We start from the raw sequence: 19,084 nt of genomic DNA on the forward strand, positions 1-19,084 counted from the left end.
CGGCCTGTCTCCTGCCCTCCAAAGATCCTGCTCCAGCGACGCCTTCCAAAGGGACCAGCGACCTCGACATCCTCTGAGGACTGCCCCTGCTTCGAAAAGACAAGAAACTCCCGAGGACAGCGGACCTGCTCCAAGAAAGGCTGCAACTTTGTTTCCAGCAGCCTTGAAAGAACCCTGCAAGCTCCCCGCAAGAAGCGTGAGACTTGCAACACTGCACCCGGCGACCCCGACTCGGCTGGTGGAGACCCAACACCTCAGGAGGGACCCCAGGACTACTCTGATACTGTGAGTACCAAAACCTGTCCCCCCTGAGCCCCCACAGCGCCGCCTGCAGAGGGAATCCCGAGGCTTCCCCTGACCGCGACTCTTTGAATCCTAAGTCCCGACGCCTGGGAGAGACCCTGCACCCGCAGCCCCCAGGACCTGAAGGACCGGACTTTCACTGGAGAAGTGACCCCCAGGAGTCCCTCTCCCTTGCCCAAGTGGAGGTTTCCCCGAGGAACCCCCCCCTTGCCTGCCTGCAGCGCTGAAGAGATCCCGAGATCTCTCATAGACTAACATTGCGAACCCGACGCTTGTTTCTACACTGCACCCGGCCGCCCCCGCGCCGCTGAGGGTGAAATTTCTGTGTGGGCTTGTGTCCCCCCCGGTGCCCTACAAAACCCCCCTGGTCTGCCCTCCGAAGACGCGGGTACTTACCTGCAAGCAGACCGGAACCGGGGCACCCCCTTCTCTCCATTCTAGCCTATGTGTTTTGGGCACCACTTTGAACTCTGCACCTGACCGGCCCTGAGCTGCTGGTGTGGTGACTTTGGGGTTGCTCTGAACCTCCAACGGTGGGCTACCTTGGACCAAGAACTGAACCCTGTAAGTGTCTTACTTACCTGGTAAAACTAACAAAAACTTACCTCCCCCAGGAACTGTGAAAATTGCACTGTGTCCACTTTTAAAACAGCTATTTGTCAATAACTTGTAAAGTATACATGCAATTTTTATGATTTAAAGTTCCTAAAGTACTTACCTGCAATACCTTTCAAATGAGATATTATATGTAGAATTGGAACCTGTGGTTCTTAAAATAAACTAAGAAAATATATTTTTCTATAACAAAACCTATTGGCTGGATTTGTCTCTGAGTGTGTGTACCTCATTTATTGTCTATGTGTATGTACAACAAATGCTTAACACTACTCCTTGGATAAGCCTACTGTTCGACCACACTACCACAAAATAGAGCATTAGTATTATCTCTTTTTACCACTATTTTACCTCTAAGGGGAACCCTTGGACTCTGTGCATGCTATTCCTTACTTTGAAATAGCACATACAGAGCCAACTTCCTACATATATGTTTTGAAAACTTCACTTAGGGCAGGGATGGCATTGGATTAAATTAAAAATGCTGGCTATTGTTTGTATTGTATATGTTGTTGGTTAATATTTGATGGCATAGGAGGGTGTGTGTTGTGAAATTTTATAGCTCAGTTAATTGTTGTTAACGTTAGCATTTTCTTCAGTGTTACCACCATGCCTCCTTATGGCCAGTGTGTGTGGGTGTGTATGTTTGTCATTGCGTACCATTTGTCTTTGTTCTCCATGCTGTGTGGTCAGGGGCCAGTTTGTGTAGTCTATGTCCATGGGCTTGCATGTGTTCTTTGTTCTCCATGCCTCCTTGTTTACAGTTATAATTCAACGGGGTGCAAAGTGAGGAGATGTGGCGCTCAGGATGTAAATCTGCCCTATGTGTTCTAACAGGGAAACCCCACAAGGGAAACACCCTACCCTTAGAGGTATAAACAACCTCAAAACTAAGACAATGCACAATGAGGGTCCCCTCTTATAGAAATATTATATTATCCAATTGGTAATTCCGCTCCCGATCTGTGAGATCACCAAATATGTATTGTAGGGAGCGGCGTCTTTGAGTTCGGACGCCTAGCGTGTGCCGCTCCCTACAATACATATTTGGTGATCTCACAGATCGGGATCAGAATTACCAATTGGATAATATAATATTATACGTTTGAAGCACATATTGATTTGGACACATTTTTTACCGCTTGTTTCTGAAGTGTTGTGGACATATAAGCCCTGAAGAAGTCGTAAGGGATGTAAACATTTCCCAAGACGAAACACGTGTTGGCTGGAAATACAACCTTCTTTGGATGTTGGATTCTCCAAATGAGAAATCATACTCTGAATAAACTTTGGATTCATCGGTTGACTCCAGAACCTGTTTGGTGTGACATGGACTGTTATATGAAATTATGTTCTTTGTGAAGTGTATTTTTGATAAACTGTTTATTTCTATAAGAGGGGACCCTCATTGTGCATTCTCCTTGTTTACAGTTGCTGTTTGACCATGTGGCCGGCAGCCATTTTGTGCATCCTGCCATGTGCTTTTGCCATATGCTTCCATGTGTTCTTTGTTCCCCATGCTTCCTTGCTAACTGTTGTCGTTTGACCATGTGGCTGATGGTCATTTTGTGCATCCAGCCACTGTCCCTTTGCCATAGGCTTGATGTGTTCTTTGTTTGCCATGCCTCCTTCCTCCTTCTTGTTGTTTGAGCATGTGGCGGCCACCATTTTGTGCATTCAGCCACTGTGTCTTTGCCATGGGCTTGCATGTGTTCTTTATTCTACATGCCTCCTTGCTCCTTGTTGTTTGACCATGTGACTGGCGGCCATTTCGTGCAACTAGCCAGTGTCCCTTTGAATAGGCTTGCATGCGTTCTTTGTTTGCCATGCCTTCTTGCTCCTTGTTGTTATTTGACCCTGGGGCAGGCAGCCTTTTGTGCATCCAGCAACTCTGTCTTTGCCATAGGCTTGCATGTGTTCTGTGTTTGCCATGTCTCCTTGCTCCTTGTTGTTGTTTGACCATGTGGCTGGCAACCATTTTGGGCATCCAGCCAGTGTTTCTTTCCTATAGACTTGCATGGAAACATCAGCAATTATTGATCATCTTATTTGTTTAATTTAAGTTTATATTTTAGTTTTTTATTTTAATTTTCCATTTTATTTTTTCATTTTATTTTTATTTCAACTTTACTTCATTTTGATTTTTTGTTTCTTTTTAAATTTTAAATTTTATTTTTTGAATTTCTTGTTTTTAAAATTTTATTTTGATATTAGTTTTTGGAAAAAATTGTTATTTTTTAATTAATTTCATTTTATTTAATTTCACAATATGCCTTGTAACATCCATCCATCTATCCATCCATTTCTCCATCCATCCATCCATCCATCCACCAAAGGTGCACAGCCAATCTAAAGCATTCGGTTTCTTTAGGTGCATAATAATTCCATTCCCTCCTTGACACCCTAGATGCAGTGCACTGCAGACATATCAGCAGCATAATTCTTTTTTTTTTTAATGATTATTCCATTTGCCCTGGGCCACCTTGCCGCTATAAGATTTTTAGAGATTATTCCATCTACTCATGCACCTTCTCTGATTAGCATAGGTGTCTCCTTTAAAACAGATGGAGCTAAAGCAAAGAGCAATATCTGCATGTTGTGCTGCCTGATTTCAAATGAAATTTTATGGTGTGGTAGTGTGGTTTGACTTTACAATGTTTGATTAAATTGGTATTTATTGCGTAAGTAACCAACCACACTAATATTGTATTTACTTGTACTATTTCAACCTGCAACAATGCGATGTTTCACTAACTACATGTTTTTCACTCTGTTGCTATTAGGTGCACAAGAGACAAAACATCAGGTCACCCGCAGTGCTACCAAAGAGAAGGTCTGTATAGTTATTTTGGTCCTCCAAACTCTTCCGCTTGTGGATCTTAGTGCCACTGCCAACTGAGAGCTTAAAATGGCCTCAAAGAAAGTTGATCTCAAGAAAGTGGTCAGTGAGAAGAAACAGCTTTTCACCATTGGAGTGCTGACCGCCATCGGGAGATGTGTGCATGCCACACCGGCCTCTGGTGAGGAACCTGGGAGCAGCACTCCCGCATCAACAGCACCACCCCAACCTGAGCCCAAGACCATGTCTGTCAGGCAGGCAGCCACTGTAATCAATGTGAGGCCGATGAGCAGTGACGTTTATTTTGATTTGTCCCTTTCGGAAAGTAGTACCCAATCATTTCTAGAAATAGAGCAAGGTGGACAGTAGCCACAGCCAGCAATAGTGCATCTTCCCAAAGTTGGAGCAGAACCTCCTTTTTTGGAATCAATGGCTCCCAGATCTCCAGCAAGAAAAAAGGAAGGTTACTAACTCCATCTTCTTCTCCAAGCACCACTCCTGATAACGATGATAGGGAGTGGACCCCGTCAGCGTCCAGGAGATGCCAGGAAAGGCAAGGGGAAAAAAAGTTCCAGAAAGCCTTGAAATCATGGAAGGGGATGATGATGATGAGGATGATGATAACGAGCCAGTCATTGTTGAAGCTGGCACAGAGGAGTCCGACATTACTATCCAACCTGCCCAGAGGGATTTGGCACTGGCAGCACTGCCATCTCCCATATTTGTAAGGCCTCAGCAGACACCTGCACCACCCCATACCTCAGTAGAAGTGTGCACTGCAGAGAGGCAATTGACACACCCACCTACCTCCAGTACTTCTTGAGGCATTGTCAGTTGCCTTGTAAGAAAGTGCTACTCCCTAGTGTGGGACTTTTTGACGATTAGCAAACATGAGGAGAACATTGGAATATGCTTCATTTGCCACACAAGTGTTCGTTGAGGTCAGCCTGGTTCACATTATGGTACTGAAGGCCAGACGACCCATGTGAAAAAACATCATGCAATTCGGTGGGAGGGGCACCTTGAAAAACTGCTGAACATGGATGGGGTGGTCAAGGTGAGGAGAGCTGGGAAACATCAGTTACAACTGGTCAATTCACAGTGGAAGGTGAGGAAGTAGAAGGTGACATCCTCACGTAAAGCAGCCCTGTCACCAGCAGTGGGCCTGAATCACCTGCCTCAGTGATCTCATAATGGCAAAGGAGTCATATGGAGACACCACGGCATACGGTGAGTGCTGACGCACATTGATTCTACCACCACCTACAGCTCAAAAGTCGTCTGCGTCAGTGGCCCCACAAAAGAAGAAATCCAGGCTACTATTACAGGCATGTTTAGGTAGGAGGGGTCCTACGACCGCAACCAGTGCATTGCGCATTTGTACAATGGGAAGCTGGCAAAAAAAATTGCGCTGGACTTCCTCCCTTTTTCTATTGTGGAAGGAATGGTATTCTTAAGGTTGTGGCAGTCATCTGCCCAAAATGGAAGGTTCCAAGTCAAACCTATTTTGCCAGAGTTGCTGTTCCAACATTGCATCAAAATGAGCTGCAATTGTTTGGACAAGCTTTGCAGCAAGTTGTTGTCCACACTACCCACCTGATGACAGACACATGGACCAGTTGTCAGGCTACTGATTACATGTCCATCACTGCACGCTGGATCTCTTTTGCAGGAGTGAAACACAAGCTATCTATAGGTCTTGACCCTGAATACATTTTTAAGAGTGTTCAGCGGCATGCAACAGTAGCCATGTTTGCCATGGAGAAATCACATACAGCTGCAAACATCTTAGATGAATTTAATAGCAAGGTGTCTGAATGGCTGTGACCCAGAGGTCTCCAAATTGGATTTGTTTCCACGGACAATGGCAGTAACATAGTCAAGGACATGCCAGACAGTGGCTATATTCTGGGTCCTGTGTTTGGCACACTGCACCAACCTGGTTGTGCAAGACTTTCTAAGAAAAGAAGACATAGTCAGCAACATACTGACCACCTGCAGACGAATCAGCACTCATTTCAGCCATTCTTTTGAAACCCCAAAACAGCTGTGGATCATTCAACGTGGTAATAGCGTACCAGTCAAAGCCCTAATACAGGAGGTGCCAACACGCTGGAACTCAACCTATTAATTGTTGCAATGACTATGTCATTTCTCAGAAGAGGGGATGCAATTGGGAAAGCTATGACCATGGATGCAGACAAATGGGACTCAGTCAAATGCATGACACAGATGCTGTTCTCTTTTGAGGTTTTTACACTGGAAGTTAGCATACAGGGCAGTACGATGGGCAAGCTATCCCATTGTTGCATCTGCTACAGGACCAGTTAAAGAAGGTGCCTGTAAGGTTCACACTCGGTGGTGTAAACGAAAACCCAGAAGCATATGCCTTGGTTCAGAGCCTAAGCTATTGCTTGACTTTTAATTCAAGGCTGCAAAATTACATTATCTCGTCCAAAGAGTACATCTGTGCCACCCTACTTGATCCATGCTACAAAAAATTATTTCCTCTTTCATTCCTTTTTCTGAAGCAGATGTTTCAAAATAGAAGAGGTGGCTTGTTGAGCAAGCCGGAGAACTGGAAGAAGAATGGCTGGAATTTCCTAATCTGCAGTTCTGGGGTGCCACCTTCACCTTCTAGAGAGGGCACTCCTATCTCACAGCAGCCAACACCAGCAACAAGAATCCAGCAACAACAGCATCAAAAGAATCAGACCCAACTTCTGCATTGGCTTGGTTTTAAGTGCAGGTCGTAAGTCCAGTGCAGAGGGTAAGACAAAAGAGGTTAAGCAAGTGGCAGCACCAGTGGCACGTCAGAGGATGTTCCAGGAGTATCTGGATGACCCAAAAGAGGTGTTTGTGTATCAAAACCCATTGGGGTATTGATATGGGAAGATGTGCAAATGGCCAGAGCTCAGCAGGCTGGCATTAAAGTATCTGGCTTGTACTGTAGCCAGCGTGTCTGTTGAATGTGTGTTTTTTGCAGCTGGTGCAGTTGTTACAGTGAGAAGGACCATTCTCTTGCCTCAAAACATGGACAGATTAACCATGATCAAAATGAAACAGCGTTTTATACCACCTGATGTTGGAGGGTTAGTTGTGTGGCCTGCACAAGTAATAAGTCCACACCCGACCAACTCTGGGAACCAAACACCCCATTGTAGCACTTGACTCTCATAGAGTAGCGTTGCAGAGCAGTCCAAGGCTTACTCAGGGAAGTGGTGTGGGCTAGTGATCTCATTCACGAGCACACAAGAATAACATTCAATAAATGTTTGTCCAGTATGTGCTTTTCCTTTTGATGAAGCAAAAACACCTTTATTACACACACTACTCAATACTATGCAACAATTACAAATATACACCATCTGATGGAATTACTTTTGGATGACATTGCATAATCATTCTTGTCTCTCTCAAGGGGAGATTTAACCCCACAACCTACATGGCAGAACATTTACTTGTAGTCTAATGCAATATTTGACTGTAACTTGGGAATGAGAGTACCTGATACTAGCAATGGAGTAAATCGACTTTGATCACTGGTGAATGTCAGACTCATTACTCAAATAAGCATCAACAAGGAACATGTCTAAGCAGGCTGAAGTGGTTGGCGTTGGTAGGATCACTCTCACCATGATCTACGCAATCTGCCCACACCCCTGACTGGTGTGGGTCAAAGTTCATCCTAATCTGCATTGAAATATTCACCATAAAAATGATGAACTGTTGGCACAGTCCCTAAAGGTTATCACTTGGTTGTTAATCAGAATGTAATACCCTCTTTTACCCCTAGACGGTGTCTTAACATTTTAAACCACATTTAGCATACAATGCTACCATTTTGGGTGTTTACCATTATAACAATCCTTTTGTTATCACCTTCCAGTCCACAGGAACTGCAGCCATGATATTTGCCCTTAGAGGGCACAATTTCAACACCCTGAAACAAACATTTTAGAACCCTGGAGTGATTATCACTTTCAAGTCTCATCTAATCAAGGGTGGGGACGCAAAACTTCCTGTTGGGGGGAGGCTGCACTGCAGCTTCCCCTGTCTATTGGCTTTCTGTTGGTGGTGACCCCATCTTCCTGGGGGCACCACAACCTGAGGAAAAGCACTTTCTCTGGGCAAGCATGTTGTGCCTCAAGGCATTATGGGGCGCTCCCTTGTGGAGCATGTATTTTTAATTAGCGCCTCTCCCGCTGTGCTAGGGAGAGCCACGCTGCTGCCGGATAGTTGTCACCGCCTCAGGGGTGTCCGGTCCCACCTGGACACTCCCATACAAGGTGAGTGCTTCACTGTTGGGGAGGTGGTACAGGGAGCCCACCCCTGGATTCTCCCACTGGCTTCCCGCCCAGCCAGCACCTCCACGTGCTGCAGCAGAAGCCAGCTGTTCATTTTGAGTTTGCCCACTCCCGTGGGCAGATGCGTGAAGTACTGTGGCTGGGCTGGTCACCTGGGGAAGTACAGAGACACCTCCTTCTCAGGCCTTCAGTGGCCCCAGGATGGGGTCCGTGGTCCCCCTCTTTCCTCACGGAGAGTGCAGTGGTCCTCCCCAACTTACTTCTCAGCCGCCGGTCCCACCCTCATCTGCCGGCTATCTTTACAGGGGGCCCGACAGCGTTTCCCGGCTTTAAGTCATTGCAGAGCTCTAGGATGGGGCCTGGGGCCTTTTTCCTGCCATTTTTACAGGGGGCGCAATGGCATCCCCTGACTTTGCTTCAGGGTTGGGGCCCGCCCACATCTTCATGGGGAGTGCTACGACGCTCCCAGTCTTTGCTTCTTTGTGGGGCTCCGGGATGGGGTCCGGGGCCCCTCTCCTCATCTTCGCAGGGAGCATGACGGCGCTTTGTGTCTTTGCTTCCTTGTGGGGTCCCGGGATGGAGTCTAGGGCACATCCACCTCATCTTTGAGGAGCTCCCTCATGGCCACATGCTTTACTGGGTTACGCAATGGTGCTCCCTGGCTCCATTTTTCTCGGGGGCATCTGCCGGGCCTTGGCCAATCCTGGAGGCAACATTGGAATCAGCGGCTGAGCCCCACGTGCTTTGCCGCCGGTTCTTTCTGGAGGTCAAAGGTCACATACCTTCCCCGGGGATATCTCAGGCCCCCATAGGCCCATTTTTATGCTCTTGGTGTCTTTTCGCTCCTGGTGGTGAGTCCTTGACACCAGGAGCACTTTATGTAGGCCTGCTGGCCTGGAAGGCTCCACCTTTCCTCTGGGTACCTTCTTTTCTTCTGGGCATCGCGCTCTCCTTGTGCCCGGGCTAAATATGTCCCCCAACTGGTCCGGAGGCGGTATAAGGGGGCCAGCTCACCTGGCCCTGAATGTGCCCCACTATGTCTGGAGTAATTCAGGGTCAAGGTCTTTGCCCCAGTGGGCACTCAAGGGGTTCTTTCTTCCAGTTGTCCATGACGCCCGTCTTCAGTCTCAATGCCCCACAGAGAAGCACGGCCCAGAGGGAGAGCCCTCCCCTGTGCAAGACCTTTTAAGAGGTGGCAAAAGTGTCCAACAGAGCTGTACCTCTGGCCTATCCAGATGTGCCACATCACTTCTCTGCCCCTGTCCTGAGCTTCCTGCACAGTCTTCTAGGATAGCTCAAAATGGTGTTGTTCAGGAGTCAGTTGTCACATGTACTCTGAGAGACTCAGTCCCTCCTCCCCGACATTCCTTCAAGGGCCTCTCCGACCCGGTTCCTGTCACGGAATGACAACTGGCTGATTCATGCAAGGCCCTGCTCGGGCAGCTGGACAGAGCAGTAATTTGACCTAATCTTGAACTGAGTCAGCGGTACAAATATACTTTTGTAACCTACTGCATTATTCTTTCCATACAGGTTACAGTGTACATTGGTGCGACTCTGGAGTCTGTGGGCCCTAGGGAACTAGAGTTGCACCCTAAGCCAGACTTTCCCATTGGCATATAATGGAGTGTTCATGCAATCCAGACAATAAGCACACTGACTACCCCTCACATATGTACGCCTATCATATAAGGCCTACTCCAGGTCACCACCCACTCTGCATGGTCCCTTCTGCGCCAGGCTATCTAAGCCCAGTTCTTAGGCTGTGCATGCCAGGAATCTTCCTCATACAACCCTCACACAGGTGCACGCGTGTGTGCACACGTGATCACGTGTAACCAGCCCTGGGCCTCCTACCCTTGCTGCCTTACAGCAGTCTGCTTAACAAGGTGGCACCTGCGGTAAAAATGCGCAGTCCATTTTTCCCATAAGTTTACTGTGGGTGGGTCCCAAACTATGAGGCTCCCTCACAGTAAAAGGTCAAAAACCAGCTGATCTAGTCAAGGCAGACCAGATAGTCAGAACCATCCTCTCACACCTGATTCCATTGTTCCAGAAACACCACAGGAGGAGGAAGAGCATGATTGGTTAGAATCAAGTGCGTTTGCTGACCAGCTTCTGGGCGAACCACCTGAGTTTGAGAACAAACTCTACTTCCCGGACTGAGTGTGCCAGTGCCACAATAGAACTTCTAAATTATTTTTCATTGAACTTCTATCTTTGTAAAATAATAGTTGGACCTGTGTGCAGTGAAGACGATCCCACATTCCCTTCAGGACACTGGAGACAATGCCTACCTCCCTCAGATGCATATCCTTTTTGTGCATCATCTAGCAGGACTGCCCGAGAAGGTCATTGAGTAAAAGACTGCCAGTGCCAATGCCAAATTCCAATGTGTTACTATCATCAAAGAGGAAATAATACTTTGTATTAATCATGCACCGTGCTTGGATTGGAAGAGGTAGCTACTGACTTTGTACCAATGAGTGGTGATATATTGAGTAATGGTGAGTGATGATTGATGATGCATATGGTGGCTGACAGTGAAAGAAGGAGTTCAACACATTTGTAAATTGATTTCAATGATTTGCATTGTTTGGGGGCTGATAAGTGACCATTGTCCATGATCAGACAGATCAGGCTAGTCACTTTAGTTACCAAACCCAAATCTACACAAAATACTCCAATTCTCTTTCACTATTTGTTCTTCAACAGCAGTGCACTACACAGTTCTACCTCGCTTAGTTTGGAACTGGGATGGAGTTACACAGAATCAGGAGAAGGAGGAAGGGTGTAAGGATGCAGGGCAGGACTATCTCAACAGCAAGAAGTAGAAAGTTATCCCTTCAAAGAGACCCATGATAATGGCGTAGACTCTGTGGCCTAGTACTCACTCAGCTCTGTGGACTGGAGAGAGGTGTGCTGATTTGGGAAATGCTGCTGAGTGTATGTTTGCCCATTGCTGGGTCAAACATGAAACTCCTCTTTATGTCCTTGCTCTGCCTCTGAATCTTCTTGGTACACTCCTGCCTCCTCACAAAGCTTAACCTGCTTTATTTTGTCCTTCTCCTTTACTCTGTAACACAGTTATTGTTTTTCAATATGCAGACCTTCTCTTAGTCCTCTCCTGCACAGACAAAACTTGGTGAAAGCTCAACACTCCAGCTTACCTACCGGACGGGTTCAGTCAGGCACCCAAGAGTGACGGACATTCTAAGAAGAATGGAGATGCACCGCCAAATTTGGCAATACAGTATGATTTTCCTTTTAGCAATCATCATTTTTAGAACTGGGTGGGTTAACTCCAATCCTCCATAATTTGTATTTTTCAAACCTAGAAGACATACCATTTAGAAATATACTACCTTGGGTCTCTCTGGGGCTGAAGGACTGTTTGCACTGCATTTGACTGAACTGTGTCCCACTTATCCCTTCATTGTTCCTTTCCACCACAGATTGATGATGGTATGCTGCTCAGCGCCACAATGAATATTGTTGTGGTTTCTTTTGTGTAGTGTTTGTCTTTGTCCCCTTTCCCAACCTTTCATCGAGCCCCTAACCGTCTTCCCATGGGCTGTGTGATTTATTGAGGTGTGACTATAAATGGATCACACACTTGTTGGGGTGGATGTGGTGAAAGCGACACCAATTCACTGTATTACCTTCTATTACCTGAGCAATATTCCACACCTGCCCCATCAACATCATCATTAAGGCCTTATGTTGTGTGTTACGTAAATGCTTAACCTTGTCACCCACTCCTGACTCTGAGCCCATTTCTCTTGACTCAAGAATTTCATTTTCTAAATTTAGTTTTTAAATACTAGGGCCCTATTGCTCAGAAGATATTGATGTTGTCAGTTTTTTATTATCATATCAGGTCTTCTTTGTTGTATTAGTCTGGTCTCAGTCTTCCTAAAGTTATGACATAAAATATGACCCACTAGCTCTCTGTTTTCTTTCAATTTAGCTGACAGTGATTGATAACCCTTTGATTAATCCGATAGCTGGCGTTTGCATAGGTGGGAGTGGCAGCTTGTGTCTTACCTGTTAGCGTGCTAACCTGCTACTACTACTATTACCCCCTTAAATTATACCACCTTGGGAAAACCCTGCAATGAGAAGACTGAGGTATAAGCCCTTACTTCATCTATTCAGGTAATTAACTTCTACTGAAGAAGATGTTGTTTGTTTGTATCTACTTTGTTTGTAGACAAAATAGGCAATTCAATCATCCCCTAGTGTTCAATATAGTTACAGAGGGCAGTGCAGCAAGGGTATAAATAATAGACATACACTTTTTTAGCTGATTTAAAAAAATTCAAAAAACAGGCTACAATAAAACACACCAGTGCAAATTAAAACACCAAAATAAACATTTGAGGCATAAATTAAGTAAAATAAATGTTCCCCTTTTATTTTGAACAAATATGAAAACCACCCTTTCAACCCACAACAGGCCCATCCTTCTCCTTAAACAAATAGCCCCGTCCCCAAAAAGTCCAACGAACGTCCAAAGTGAAACCCGATCCCAATGCGTTCCCCATCCTCTCCACCCACAACAAGCCCCTCCCACCAAAACTAAAAAATTAAAACAGGGCTCAGAAGAGGGCATTGTCTATTTGGGCCCAGCACTGGTCAAGGCTCTGCTTAGTCCTGGTGAGCCAGCTCTCCATAAGATCCATCTGCTGCAGAATGCGCTGGAGTAATGCCCTACCAGAGCAGGAGGGGGCTACATCAGGTGCAGTCAGGGACCCTGACAGTTGGTGGCAGTGCGGATAATGTGATGTCCAGGAGGCTGGGCTAGCATGTTGCTGATGGATTGGGTCCTGGGTCAGAGGCAGCGATTTAGGCCTCTTCATCCTCCAGGACCACTATCTGGTGGCATTCAGCCTGGATGTTCTCAAACCTCTGTCGCCGCAGACGGACCCGTATCTCCTGCCTGGTGGTAGTTATATCAAGAGAAACAAAAATAGAAAAGACAAATTGTAAACAATGCTCTGGACAAATACTTCTTTAAAAGTAAGTAGTGGGTGGCACAGTACCAGTACATTGCTGGTCCCCTAGGGACATTAGAATTTGATGAGATTATGATTAGGAGAGACACAGGGCCAATTATATATTTCTTTATCCAAACGTCTCACATAAAAGCACTGACTGTCTGGTAGAAAGGAATTAAGACTGATTAACACCAGATTAATAAAACAGTGATTTGATTTGTTTTCTTTTAAAGGCTTTTCTAGTAATTAAACAGACACTTTTATTGGAAAGATGAAAATAAATTACCTCTGATATATGAGTATGGCATTATGCGTATGGAGTACAAGTTGTTGTGCCAAATTAATGGAGGCATGGTAGCCAGCGCTTCGGGTACTTTGCTACTGTCTGCAGTTGGGGCAGCTGTAGTTGACAATTATCTATCTTAAATTCCAAGGACCCTGCTCTTCTCCAAATGCCTTTGACTTTGTTTCTACCCTGATTCCAAAGAGACAGAAAAATAATAAAAAAGATACTACGTCACACAAGTCACGTATAAAATGCAGATATATTTTCCTGTTTGCTGTAAGTAGATGGTGGGGAAAACGATGCACTGCAACAGAGGGAAAGGAACGGGTCTAATAGATTGTATTGGTCACGTTTGTCATAGAGTATCCCTTACGCCAAACTTGAAATAAAATCAGGCACTTACTAGTGCCACTTTACTCACTGGCCTCGCCCACCATGCAAATTATTTCCAACAAATTAATTCGCTGGGGAGTAAGGAAAGCAAACTTGACATACTCTACTGCAGGGTAAAGCAAAGGGATTAGGCAGGTAGGTAGAGCTTTTGCTGTAGAATAAAGAAGTGTCAATGATCATCGATTCATCATGTGCCTAAGCTTTGGCTTATTCAGTCACTGTAATAGACAAAAGTCTAAAGGGAAAAACCTGAAGAGGTGTAAAATAAATCTGTTACTGGAAACCATAAAATATATTTTGGAAACACTTCACATAGCCATAAAAATGCGGTACATACCAAAAAATGACTTTTCAGTTTTTGTGGTAGGCTGGGATGGAAGAATTTAGGAAAGAATAAAGGAGTGAAGTACTGAGAGAGGTGGCTGAGTGGGCGAAGAGAAATACACCTTGTGTGTTTAGTTTGCAATGCCTTGAAAACTTTGTAAATGCTGCATTAACTGAAGCAGATGCACATCGCACAGCCAACACTGCAGTCACAAATTGAACCATAATGCACTTCTTCTGTGATGGGTGGTGCAATGCCGTGATCAGGGAGGGCATTGATGAATGATGATGGAGGGGACATATCTACCTTGTTTAACAAATACAGTGAGTTAAGGGATTAGAGGAACACAAATTAAAATACCCCTCTACTTTGAACCATAGCCTTGATAACCATAAAACAAAGCAAGTGAAGCATGTGAGTAGCATGCCCCTCTCCGGAAGAGCTCCCTTGTTTAATCATACAAGCAAATATTAAATCATCCTTTCATTCTTCCTAACCATATTCACTCATTGTCACCATGATTTAAGCTTTTCTTTCTCTCATCCAGTCTTTCACAAAAATGTCCAATCCATTATCCATCCATTAGCCACCCTTTCTTTCAATCATCCTTTCACCAATCCATCCATTTACCCAATACTCACCCACACATCCTTTCACCCACCCATGTGCACTTTTCTCTCACTCAATTCACCCATCCTTTCTTTTAACCTTCCGTCTTTTCCCGTTTCCATCGAGCTATCATTTTTAGCGTACATATTGTGAGATTTTGCCGAGTTCCAGGTAGAAGAAGCAATAACTCAACCACCGCTGTAGCTGGTAAAGTTGGGGCTTCACGATCACCAGTCACAACGATGCCCTTGTGGCTAGAGAGTATAACAGTGATTGTCAACAAGCAAACAATGTGACTTACTACCGCCCGGCCCTGCCACCGCTAATCCCCCTTCTCCTTCTGCAGCAGAATTTGAGCCGACAGCACTCTGTATGGCTAGAAAAAAACATGCAAAACTCCGCTGCCCTTGGGTTCTGATGTAATAAATAAAGAAGATAAAAAAATACATTAATAGTGTAGATGATCTCCACAAAATTATTACAACAGGCAAACGCAGTAACATTTTACTTATCTAAATCAGATTGCCTATGGTACTAGTATCGACTATCGCTGAGTTAGCTATACTAATCATAAAATCCAAATTCCAAATTTCCTTAACAAAAACTACATTTGGAACTAGTGCCTTGCAATGAATAATCTTTGATTCTATTCTCATTTCCCAACCCCCTTGATGGACCAACTCAGTCTCCCTTTTTTGCAATGCATAGATGCATACTAGTACGACACATCACTGTGAAATTGTTTGGGACTGTACAAGCTACATAAAGAATGTCACAGAGAATGTTAACTCACTAATATCACTAATTCACATGATGACAGGAGGACAGCAGAGTCTGCGTTGCAATGGCTTCTTGAATAATCAGTCAAAGCGAGTGTCAATGAGTACGATGAGGTAGTGCCAAACACCTGCCTAGCTCTAACTGGATCACATAATAATATTCTTAACGTAAACTACCTCTGAGAGTGAGCAGCATGCTATTCTGAAAACAAATTAGCATTGCAGAACACAAATACAGTAATATAGTTAATACTCACGAGTCCCGGAATCTCAATGCTTTGTAGGTCAAGCAGGCCCTGCTCGCCGTCGATGTTATTCAGTCAGCAGTGCATTAGCTGATGGGCGGTGCGCTGGACCTAGGTGATGCGCCGAACACACAGGCGCACCCTCCCCCAATGCAACCAACGGTCCAGCAGGGGGTACGGCTGCCAGGTCTGTCGCCTGCTGCCAGCATGGAAGAGAGGTGGCTCTGCACACAGAAAACCAGTGCTGCCACCTCCACCGCGCAGAAGATGGGCCGGGGTTGCATTCCTTGGCGCCGCTGCCTCCCACAATGTAGACGGCTGCTGCTGGCTGTTCAGGGCAGCCTGGAGCTGCCGCTCCCCTGTTCGTCTGTGCCTCCCTGCTCTGCCATGGTGCTGGGTGGTGGGGTGAACAAAAAAGAAACAGGAGAAGGAAGGAATGAAGAAATAACTCAGGAAGTGAAGGGAAAAATAAACAAAAATACAAGTCACAAAAAGCACACAAAAAATGGAAAACCGTAAAAATACACAGACAGAAAAAGACACACTAATACAATAAATAAAAATGAGGGGTACGTCAAATAGAAGGGTGGAGGATTAAAAAGAGTATCATGAGATGAAAAAACCAGGCCCAGCAACATAAATAGAGTGAAAAACAAGTTGGCTGCGACCATGAGAACACGTGGTGCTTTTGATGTAAAACGGAAAACGGAAAGCAAACGGGCCCAACGGGGAAACTCAGCAGCAGAGTTTTTTTTACCACTTCAGGGAGTTCTGCTTGGTGAGACTCTGCGAACTCTGCCCACCCCTAATTAGGATGGGGGACCGTCACCCCTCTGCCTAAAATGCCCCCCAGGGATAAAAAATAAAATGGTAATAAAGTTATTTTATTACCATTATATTTTTCATTCTCCCATCCTGAACCAAGTGTCAGGACAGGACAGGGTCATTACTGCTGAGTGGCAGCAGTGAGCTGTGCAGTAGTTTAAAGCGTGCATGTCTTTTTGTCTGGCTGTCTTGTCTCACTGGCTTCTCTCTCAATTTTGAGTAATCATTTGTGAAGGACAAAATATCACTCCTCCTCCAAGGTACGTGAACATATCCACCACCAGGAATTTCCCTTGAGGGAAGTATTTTCACATTTCCCTCAACTTGACTTGTTACTGCTGGAGGCAAATCTGTTCTTGTTGTCTTCTTTTATCTTTTGTTTGGCCATCGTTCTTCCCACTTGTTTAAAGCTCCCCCTTTCTAAATATATGTGATCAATTCTCTAATCTGCAGTCTTATTCCAAGAGGTCTCATGTTCAATATATCCTTGTCAGTAAACTCTATTCTGTAACTTCTCTTCAGGGGTTTTGATTTCTCCAAATCAACATCATATGTCTGGGCTAATTCAGCTAGACTGTCATAAGTTTGACCTGCATGATTTGTAATGCCTTTGCACACAAATCACACTTCTTCTTCAGTGTAAATCTCCAGGTAAACTGGGGCTTTATATCCCAAAACCATCTTGTTTAATTCTAATTTTAATCCAGGTATATCCAATTGTCTATCTCTCTCTGGGGTGTTTTCTGCCCTTGCACTGCAACTGGTTCCTCCTGTTGATCCTTCAGGAATCAGACTATTCAGACACTCATTCAACTGCTGGGTAGTAAAACCTTGCAAACCTATTGAATTATTCTGTAGTTGATAGATTTGCGGGTACTTACAATAGACATGTCTTCTAGTGTATTACAGCGTAACCTCCTATTCAGAGTACTATAGTTCATTTGCTTAAGAGGTTCTGGGCACACAATATAGTAAGGATCTCAGAGAAAACCTTGCATCAGGGGTAAATCCTGTCTGTCTTGTCAATGATGTCGATCTGAAATCCGTGTAGGGGTCAATGGTCTGGGAATTAATTCTCTCTGTTTATAAACCACTTGGACTAACAAATTCCTTTGTACTGTTTGATGGAAAACAATTCAGAACAACTGGGGTATTTTGAACATTCTGAACGTTGTGACATTTAATTTGTGGGGATTATTCCCAATGATGCCTGGAGTACATAAAGGAACAAGTGGACCTATTGTCACTGGAACTGTCAATGCATCTGGGTTCATGTAATTCATTGGATTCTGTGGAACTGCCATTCCTATACTATGTCCTGTCAAAGCGGTATTTGAAGATTGGCCTATTTGATTCAGGGTAAGATTCTACACAAGCTAATGTGAACTGACATCCAGCACAGACTGACTTGAATTAAATCTCTGTGCTGGCTGATTCATGTTAGAAGTCTGCACTGACTGATTTATGTTAAAGCTCTGAACTGGCTGATTTGTATTAGAAGTCTGTCCCACCGAACTCACATTTGAAACTGGCACTGTCTGATTTGGGGTCTTTTCAAATGATGCAGAAAGCACACCAAAAGTCCTGATTCTCAGTGTCTCACTTGTTGCCCCTATCTGCTCAGAATTAAATGGAGGTGGGCGATTTAACAATGACCGATTTATAAAGTCATCATCTTAATCTCTCTTATAAGTTTCAGCTTTCTTTTCAGTATCTGTTGTCAGTTCTGTTTTATCTGTATTTTTCTTAGTCTTTGTTTAATGCTTTCTCCTTCGTCACCAGTAATGGCTGGATACAGCCTCGCTCCTTCAATAATATCTGCTCTCCACACTTTTTGCTGACTATCCCTCCTTGCTTCTGCAACTGTTCTTATTTCTTTTTTCATTCTACTCTTATACTTATCTCGCTGCTTCTGATGAACCATATGTTTCACATTGTGCAGATCTTGCAGGCAGTTTTATGGAGCTCTCTGTTATGTCCTCCTATCAGGGTTATCACATCTTCTACACTACAGAAATCTGGAGTGCTGGTTTTTTAGGGTCGAGCCTGCGTTGCATGCGCTCGCGCATGCGTATCGCAGCGAGACTCTTTAGTATTTAGAAAAGGGCTCGGAGCCCTGTCAACATCACGTCAGTGTTCTTTATTGGTTCGTGGGCTTGCCTAATAAAATCTGCTTGCTTTCATTAGACGAAGGCATGCATACGGCATGCCTTTTCCGGTGGCTAGCCCTCCTCGAGCGCAGAGAACAAGTACAGAAAACATGCGAGGCTCGCTGTTTTCCATCGGGCTCGTGGACTTCTTTTTCTTTAATTTACGAGCGCTTTACATACTTAATTGCACTTTTTCGGTTACGTATATAAATGCACTTTTGCCCGATGGGTGAAAAGTCGGGTTAGGCGTTTCAACGCTATCAGCTCAAAAATGAGCAAACGCGAGACCCGTTGCATTGCAAATGCTTGTTTAAACTGATGTCTGGTTGACTTGTGTTGTTTTCTTTCATGAGTAAATAGGCTAAAATCTCTGGTTAAGTATTTTCCGGGAAGTTGAGATAGTAGAAC

Source organism: Pleurodeles waltl, chromosome 3_1 (genome assembly GCF_031143425.1).
Source record: "Pleurodeles waltl isolate 20211129_DDA chromosome 3_1, aPleWal1.hap1.20221129, whole genome shotgun sequence".
NCBI lineage: Eukaryota > Metazoa > Chordata > Amphibia > Caudata > Salamandridae > Pleurodeles > Pleurodeles waltl.